Here is a 9,681-nt window from a genome sequence, read left to right on the forward strand (position 1 = left end):
TATGGCAAGCTGTAACATAGTGTGCCGCTAGTGTTACACAATTTCTCTCTTCCCCTAGTAGGTATGGGAGTTTTTGGTCGTCATTCAAATTTCTGAATTCCGGGCATATTTTTGTGAATTTTGGGTAGAAATTCTCCCTTATGCCCTGATATTTTCTACAAGCTGTGAGGAAGTGCATCTCTGTCTCCACCATTCCCTGACTGCAGTGAGAGCATATCCTGTCCTCTCTTGGCAGCCTGGTCTGCCTGTGTCTACCTTTTTCGATCACCAGGCTATGTTCACTAAGTCTGTACATTGTCAAGGTTTTTCTCAGTTTGCTATCCTTTACCATGGTCAGGTAATCAGCCATGTTGTATTGTCTGTTTAGGGCCAAGTAGCAATTGAGTTTGTTTTGGGTCTTTGTTGTTTCTGCCCAATATGACAGATATTTTTCCTTTTGCTTAGCGACGATTGTTTTGGGTCGAATTCTTTGTGTTATGCTGTCACTGTCCTGGGGCTGGTTATTGTTAGTAGTGTTAGTAGTTACTTCACTGAGTCCCAGGACTAGTTGACTGAGGGTATTCTTCTTTATGGTCCTCTCTTGGCATTTCAGGGCTTCGTAATGATAGCATTGGGGGTTGCTCATTTCTAGGTGTTTCCAAAATTTGGTGGCTCTTTTTTGGATAGTGATTATTAATGGATATTGGCCTAGTTCTGCCCTGCATGCATTGTTTACGGTTTTCCTTTGAGTCTGGAGGATACTTTTACAGAATTCTGCATGTAGGATCTCAATTGGGTGTTTGTCCCATTTTGCAAATTCTTGTTGTGTTAGCGGTCCCCACACTTCACTGCCATAGAGTGCAATTGGTTCAATTACTGATTTGAAAATTTTGAGCCAAATGCTAATTGGGATTTCTATTTGGATTGATTTTTTAATGGCATAGAAAGCCCTTCTTGCTTTCTCTTTCAGTTCATTCACAGCCAGTTTGAAATTTCCCGTAGAACTGATTTTTAAGCCCAAGTATGTGTAGTTAGTGGTTTGTTCAATTTTGGTTGTTCCTAGTGTGAAATTTATTTTGGGACCCTGATGTCTGGATCTTTGCTGGAACACAAGGACTTTGGTTTTTTGGGGATTTATTGTCAGGGCCCAAGTCTGGCAGTATGACTCCAGCAGATCCAGGTTCTGCTGTAGACCCTCCTTAGTTGGTGACAGCAGAACCAGGTCATCTGCATAGAGGAGGAATTTAACCTTGGATTCATATAGGGTGAGGCCGGGTGCTGTAGATTGTTCAAGTAGTTTTGCCAATTCATTTATGTAAATATTAAAGAGTGTCGGTGAGATTGGCGAGCCCTGCGTCACCCCCCGCCCCTGTGGGAAGTATTTTGTTTGTTTGTCTCCAATTTTAACTGCACATTTGTTGTTTGTATACATTGATTTAATTACATCATATGTTTTTCCCCCTACCCCGCTTTCGATAAGTTTCAGGAATAAACCGTCATGCCAGATGGAATCGAAAGCCTTCTGGAAATCTATAAAGCATGCGTAGATTTTGCTTTTGTTTTGATGAACGTGTTTGTCAATTAGTGTCTGTAGGGTGAAGATATGATCTGATGTTCTATAGTTTGGCAGGAATCCAATTTGGCTTTTACTCAAGACATTGTGCTCCTCAAGGAAGTTTATAAGTCTTTTGTTTATGATACTACAGAATACCTTCCCCAGGTTACTGTTTGCACAGATGCCTCGATAATTATTTGGGTCGACTTTGTCCCCACTTTTGTATATGGGCGTTATGAGTCCTTTGTTCCAGATATCAGGGAAGTAACCGACACTCAGAACCAAGTTGAAGAGTTTTAGGATAGCCAGTTTCATTTTATCGTCTGTGTGTTTAATCATCTCACTTAGTATGCCATCTGCCCTGCAAGCTTTTCCTGGTCGCAGGTCCTTGAGTTTTTCAAAAAGTTATTTTTCTGTTATTATGGAGTCTAGCGGGTTTTGGTTATCTTTTATGGCCATTTCGAGCTTTTCCAGTTTTTTGCATTTTTGGTGTTGCTCTGGCCTTAGTGTGTTTTTCTGGTATAATTTTTCAAAGTGGTTTTCCCATGTGTCTCCATTTTGAATGGCCAATTTGTCGTGTTGTTTTTTGTGCAATGTATTCCAGTTGTCCCAGAAACAATTGGAATCAATGGATTCCTCAATGGAGCTGAGTGTATTCTTAATATATTGCTCTTTTTTGGTTCTGAGTGTGTTTCTGTATTGTGTTAGTGTCTGACAATAAGTAAGGCGTAATTCCTCGTTTTCTGGATGTCTGTGTTTTTGGTTTGATATTTTTCTAAGTTTTTTCCTCATGTTTTCTCTCTACCCCAGTCTCTCTCTCTCCCCCTCAGTCGTTCTCTCTCTCCCCCCTCAGTCTCTCTCTATCTCCTCATCTCTCTCTCTCTCCCTCTCTCCCCCCAGTCTCTCTACTCTTTCTCTCCCCGTCTCTCTAATCTTTCTCTCTCTCCCTCTCTCCCCCCAGTCTCTCTACTCTTTCTCTCCCCCCGTCTCTCTAATCTTTCTCTCTCTCCTTCCCTCTCTCTCTCTCTCTCCTTCCCTCTCTCTCTGTCTCTCTCTCCTTCCCTCTCTCTCTCTGTCTCTCGCTCCTTCCCTCTCTGTCTCTGCCTGTCTCTCTCTCCTTCCCTCTCTCTCTCTCTCTCTCCTACCCTCTCTCTCTCTCTCTCCTTCCCTCTCTCTCACTCTCCTTCCCTCTCTCTCTCTCTCCTTCCCTCTCTCTCGCTCTCTCTGTCTCTCTCTCCTTCCCTCTCTGTCTCTGCCTGTCTCTCTCTCCTTCCCTCTCTCTCTCTCTCTCTCCTTCCCTCTCTCTCTCTCTCTCTCTCCTTCCCTCTCTCTCTCTCCTTCCCTCTCTCTCTCTCTCCTTCCCTCTCTCTCTCCCTCTGTCTCTCTCTCCTTCCCTTTCTCTCCCTGTCTCTCTCTCCTTCCCTCTCTCTCTCTGTCTCTCTCTCCTTCCCTCTCTCTCTCCTTCCCTCTCTCTCTCTCTCCTTCCCTCTCTCTCTCTCTCTCTCCTTCCCTCTCTCTCTCTCTCCTTCCCTCTCTCTCTCTCTCCTTCCCTCTCTCTCTCTCTCTCTCCTTCCCTCTCTCTCTCTCTCCTTCCCTCTCTCTCTCTCTCTCTCCTTCCCTCTCTCTCTCTCTCCTTCCCTCTCTCTCTCTGTCTCTCTCTCCTTCCCTCTCTCTCTGTCTCTCTCTCCTTCCCTCTCTCTCTCTCTCTCTCCTTCCCTCTCTCTCTCTCTCTCCCCCCTTCCCTCTCTCTCTCCTTCCCTCTCTCTCTCCTTCCCTCTCTCTCCTTCCCTCTCTCTCTCATCTCCCCCCAGTCTCTCTCTCTCTCTCTTGCATCACGGGGGGCATTTCATTCCATGTGTGGCAGGCCAAATCCTGCAGCCTCCCAAAACGTCGCCGCCATTTGAAAAATACCGACAGCGACAGCACCAGCACCAGCACAACATACACCCACAGTGCGGCTCCGGCACAGTATCCCGCTCCCGGCCCGCCGGAGTGGGAGGTGAGTTGGGGTCACTCGGGCCGGGCCTCACAACCGCTCGGCCCGAGACACAGAGCGGGGGGGCAGCAGCGGCCGGCCGTAAACCGCGCGGCCCTGTAAACTGCCGTTTTACAAAAAAGCCTCAGTCTCTCTCTCCCCCAGTCTCTCTCTCCCCGCAGTCTCACTCTCCCTCTCCCCCCAGTCTCTCTCTCTCTCTCTCCCCATCTCTCTCTCTCTCCCCTCAGTCACTCTCTCTCTCCCCCCCGTCGCTCTCTCTCTCCCCCCCCAGTCGCTCTCTCTCTCCCCCCAGTCGCTCTTTCTCTTCCCCCCACTCGCTCTCTCTCTCCCCCCCAGTCGCTCTCTCTCTTCCCCCAGTTGCTCTTTCTCCTCCCCCCACTCGCTCTCTCTCTTCCCCCCACTCGCTCTCTCTCTCCCCCCCACTCGCTCTCTCTCTTCCCCCCACTCGCTCTCTCTCTTCCCCCCACTCGCTCTCTCTCTTCCCCCCACTCGCTCTCTCTCTTCCCCCCACTCGCTCTCTCTCTTCCCCCCACTCGCTCTCTTCCCCCCACTCGCTCTCTTCCCCCCACTCGCTCTCTCTTCCCCCACTCGCTCTCTCTCTTCCCCCCACTCGCTCTTTCTCCTCCCCCCACTCGCTCTCTCTCTTCCCCCCACTCGCTCTCTCTCTCCCCCCCACTCGCTCTCTCTCTTCCCCCCACTCGCTCTCTCTCTTCCCCCCACTCGCTCTCTCTCTTCCCCCCACTCGCTCTCTCTCTTCCCCCCACTCGCTCTCTCTCTTCCCCCCACTCGCTCTCTTCCCCCCACTCGCTCTCTTCCCCCCACTCGCTCTCTCTTCCCCCACTCGCTCTCTCTCTTCCCCCCACTCGCTCTCTCTCATCCCCCCACTCGCTTTCTCTCTTCCCCCCCACTCGCTCTCTCTCTTCCCCCCCACTCGCTCTCTCTCTTCCCCCCCACTCGCTCTCTCTCTTCCCCCCCACTCGCTCTCTCTCTTCCCCCCACTCGCTCTCTCTCTTCCCCCCAACTCGCTCTCTCTCTTCCCCCCAACTCGCTCTCTCTCTTCCCCCCACTCGCTCTCGCTCTCTCTTCCAACAACAACATGCCCTCAAAAAAGCCTCGGCACCGCCGGGCACCCCCAGCTAGTATATATATAATCTCATACTCTCATGTGACACATCCACAGGCCATAAGTAAATGTCTTATGCAAAATAAATTCATTCAAGCCGCAACAATTCTGGAACTCCCCATAATATACAAATTAGACGGGTCCCAGAAACTACAAAAGAGAATTGTCTAAGAGAAAAAATATGCGCTTAATCGCTTCTGCTTAAGGCCACTGCAATATTAGCTATTTATTAAAACCCTTATGGCATAGTACACAAATGCTGAACCTGAGGCAATTTATTTGGTATTTTAAAAAAATTCTCGGGATGTAGTCGTCACTGGCAAGGCCAGCAGTTATTGCCCATCCCTAATTGCTCTTGCGAAGGTGGTGGTGAGCTGCCTTCTTGAACCGCTGCAGTCAGAGTGGTGAAGGTACTCCCACAGTGCTGTTAGGGAGGGAGTTTCAGGATTTTGACCCAGCGACGATGAAGGAACGACGATATACTTCTAAGTCAGGATGATGTGTGACTTGGAGGGGAACTTGCAGGTGTTGGTGTTCCCATGCGCCTGCTGCCCTTGTCCTTCTAGACGGTAGAGGTCACGGGTTTGGGAGGTGCTGCAGATGAAGCCTTGGCGAGTTGCTGCAGTGCATCTTGTAGATGGTACACACTGCAGCCACGGTGTGCTGGTGGCAGAGGGAGTGGATGTTTAAGGTGGTGGATGGGGTGCCAATCAAGCGGCTGCTTTGTCCTGGATGGTGTCGAGCTTCTTGAGTGTTGTTGGAGCTGCACTCATCCAGGCAAGTGGAGAGTATTCCATCACACTCCTGCTCTTGTTGCCACAGTATTTATGTGGCTGGTCCAGTTAAGTTTCTGGTCAATGGTGACCCCCAGGATGCTGATGTTGGGGGATTCGGGAATGGTAATGCCATTGAATGTCAAGGAGTGGTGTTTAGACGCTCGCTTTTTGGAGATAGTCATTGCCTAGCAGTTCTGTGGCTCGAATGTTACCTGCCACTTATCAACCCATGCTTGAACGTCGTTCAGGCCTTGTTGCACGTGGGCATGGACTGCTTCATTATCTGAGGGGTTGTGAATGGCGCTGAGCACTGCAATCTTCAGCGAACATCCCCACTTCTGACCTTATGTTGGAGGAAAGGTCATCGATGAAGCAGCTGAAGATGGTTGGGCCTAGGAAACTGCCCTGAGGAACCCCTGCAGCGATGTACTGGGGCTGTGATGATTGACCTTAAATCACCACAACCATCTTCCTTTGTGCTAGGTATGACTCCAGCCGGTGGAGAGTTTTCCCCCCTGGTTCCCATTGACTTCAGTTTTACGAGGGCTCCTTGATGCCACACTCGGTCAAATACTACCTTGATGTCAAGGGCAGTCACTCTCACCTCACCTCTGGAATTCAGCTCCTTTGTCCATGTTTGGACCAAGGCTGTAATGAGGTCGGCAGCCGAGTGGTCTTGCTCTTTTTGATTGAACAAATTAAATGTAAATTAATAAAAATTTAAATAAATCTTAACAAATTAAATTAAAATTGCATTGGCCGGGAGTGATGAAGCACTCCAGTTCCCGCGGCGCCCACCAGTCGCAGAAGGCCTTGAGCGTGCCGGCGGACACTGCGTGCTCCATCTCCAGCGCCCGACCCCCTCGACCACCCGCTGCCTGGACCTGTTTATGGTTACCTTCGTCAGGCACAGGAGCAGTCCTACGAGGTCCTCTGATCCGCCCGCTCCCTCCTGCAAAAGGGTGACCAAAGATCAGGAGCGCGAGACTGGAGTGCAGCCAGAAATCGAGGAGCAGCCCCTTCAAATTGTAGAACAGAGGCTGCAACCTCTCACATTCGGTATAAACGTGGAACATGGACTCCTCTCAGCCGCAGAAAAGGCAGGCGGCCTGGGAGTCCGTGAACCTGTTTAAAAGCTTATTGTATGGGACTGATCCATGCAACACCCTCCAGGCCAAGTCCCCAATAGAAAAAGGGAGGACTTCCCCCTTAGAGAGCCCCCCATTGGGGACCTCCGCCTCCGCCGGATGGCAAGCTGGCACGCCAAGGCATGTCCGGATGGCAGACGAAGATGGCAAAGTGGAGAGTGTGCAGGAGCAGCCCGTACAGGAAACCCCTCCGTGCGGAGCTAAAAGGCACGGAGAGCATTTCCCCGAGATGGCTCAAGTTGTGAGGCGCCGGCTCCCGAGAGAGGTTTTGGGGCCGGGCACCGATGAGGAATTCCGTCCGAATGGGGGTCAGTTCAGACGGGATCGCCCCTCATGCTTGAGCCTCCTCGATACGCCTAATGGAGTCGGGGTCCAGTGCCACTTTCAGCGACTCGATGGCTTTGGCCACGAGCCAGATGTTGGCCCAGGACAGGCACTGCGTCAGCTCCTCCGCCATCGAGCAGGTCCCCGACTCTGGTCACCGGCCGAGTGGTCTTGGTGGATTCCAAACTGGGCATCAGTGAGCACGTTATTGGTGAGTGCCGCTTGATAGCACTGTCGATTACACCTTCCATCACTTTGCTGATGATTGAGAGTAGACTGATGGGGCACTAATTGGCCGGGTTGTATTTGTCCTGCGTTTTGTGGACAGGACACACCTGGGCAGTTTTCCACATTGTCAGATAGATGCCAGTGTTTTAGCTGTACTGGAACAGCATAGCTAGAGGCGTGACTAGTTCTAGAGCACAAGTCTTCAGCACGACAGCCGGGATGTTGTCAGAGAACTTCCCAATGTCTAATAATTAAATTATAACTAAAATAAATCATAATTTATGGTACTTGGTTCCAAATCTGGTACTGATTTCTTCCAGTGAATCATCTTTAACCTACTACTCTATGAAACTTTACAGGGACAATATAATCTTAATGTGGGAATATTCTTTTAAAAAGTGAGTTTGGAATATTGGGCACTGCTGCAAGATTATTGACTTATAATCACGGGAAAATAACCCTTTTTGTTCAAATTTTCAAACATCCTCCAGCATGAAATGGGTCCATTCTTAAAATGCGCTTTTTTATTTTACAAAGCGGCATCGGCAGCGGGTGGATGCGGAGCAGCGTGGCAGAGCAACTACAAGAGGCCCCAGAGGCTCAGGTAGGCCTCAGTGCGGCATCGGCAGCGGGTGGAGGCAGAGCAGCGTGGCAGAGCAACTACAAGAGGCCCCAGAGGCTCAGGTAGGCCTCAGTGCGGCATCGGCAGCGGGTGGAGGCAGAGCAGCGCGGCAGAGCGACTACAAGAGGCCCCAAAGGCTCAGGTAGGCCTCAGTGCGGCATCGGCAGCGGGTGGAGGCGGAGCAGCGTGGCAGAGCGACTACAAGAGGCCCCAGAGGCTCAGGTAGGCCTCAGCGCGGCATCGGCAGCGGGTGGAGGAGGAGCAGCGCGGCAGAGCGACTACAAGAGGCCCCAGAGGCTCAGGTAGGCCTCAGTACGGCATCGGCAGCGGGTGGAGGCGGAGCAGCGCAGCAGAGTGACTACAAGAGGTCCCAGAGGCTCAGGTAGGCCTCAGTGTGGCATCGGCAGCGGGTGGAGGCGGAGCAGCGCGGCAGAGTGACTACAAGAGGCCCCAGAGGCTCAAGTAGGCCTCACCAATCTCCAATCTCAGGCAAGGAGAGAGGTAAAAAGTATTCAAGGTGTGACGTCACCACAAAACAGGTAGGTGATTGGTTGGAGTATTTCTCTCGTTTTAAAACTTTAAGTCTGTGTTTTATAATTTTTAAGGTTGCTGTGGTGTACCAAGGCCTTTCTGGTGCAGAGTGACTGTTGGTAAACCATTAAACTGGTTTAACTAGAGGGATTGATTTAATTTAAATCCAATTAATTAAAGGGGATACTAGCATCTCAAATCGGGCAGAGGGCGTCCATAACTAACAATAAAAAATTTAATTAATTACATATAATAGAGCAGGTGATGTGTTACTGTTGCGAGATGTGGGAGCCGGTGAACCCCATTGAGGCTCACGGTGATTACGTCTGTGACAAGTGTCTGCTGCTACAGGAACTCCAGCTCCGTGTTGCTGAGCTGGAGTCTGTGCTTCAGACACTGCGACACATCAGGGAGGGGGAGAAGTACCTGGACTCTGTGTATCAGGAGGTGGTCACACCTATGAAGTTAAGTAATTCAGATGTAGCCCATGGTCAGGGACAGGACGGTGTGACTACGAGTGAGGCAGGTACGGGGATCCAGGAGGTAGAGCTGGAGGAGCCGCAGCCCTTGCGCTTGACCAACAGGTTCGAGGTTCTTACTCCCTGTGGGGATAGGAGCAGGGACTGCAGGGAGGATGAGCAACCTGGCCACAGCACTATGGAACAGGGGGCCATTCAAGAGGGGGAATAAATAGAAATGTTGTAGTGGTAGGGGGTAGTATTATTAGGGGGATAGATAGAGTTCTCTGCAGCCAAGAGCGAGAGTCCCGAAGGCTGTGTTGCCTACCCGGTGCCAGGGTTAAGGACATCTCCTCTGGGCTGGAAAGAAACTTGCAGTGGGAGGCGGTGGATCCAGTTGTCGTGGTCCATGTTGGTACAAATGACGTAGATAGGACTAGGAAGCCGGTTCTGCTAAAGGAGTATGAGCAGCTAGGGGTCAAATTAAAAAACAGAACCTCAAGAGTAATAATCTCTGGATTATTACCTGAGCCACAAGCTAATTTGGCTAGGACAAATAAAATTAGAGAGTTAAATGCGTGGCTCAAAGACTGGTGTGGGGGGAATGGGTTTTGCTTCCTGGGACACTGGCACCAGTATAGGGGCAGGAGAGAGCTGTTCCGTTGGGACGTGCTTCACTTGGCCAGTGCTGGGACTAGAGTCCTGGCGGATCATATAACTAGGGCTGTAGAGAGGGCTTTAAACTAACTAGTCGGGGGGGAGGTTCCTAGAGAGCAAAAAATAAAAATGACAACAGAGAAGGTCATAGACTTAGGTAGCAGTGGGGAAATTAAAAACCAGAGCATGTCAGGAAGGGGCAGAAGGTATGGAGTAAAAGGTAAAGTAATTAAAAGTGCAAAAGCAGGAACTAAGTGTCACAAAACATATTTGAAAGTTCTCTA

This window comes from Somniosus microcephalus, unplaced genomic scaffold (genome assembly GCF_052327205.1).
Source record: "Somniosus microcephalus isolate GS21.2 unplaced genomic scaffold, FLI_Smic_1.0 unresolved_chr1, whole genome shotgun sequence".
Classification (NCBI taxonomy): domain Eukaryota; kingdom Metazoa; phylum Chordata; class Chondrichthyes; order Squaliformes; family Somniosidae; genus Somniosus; species Somniosus microcephalus.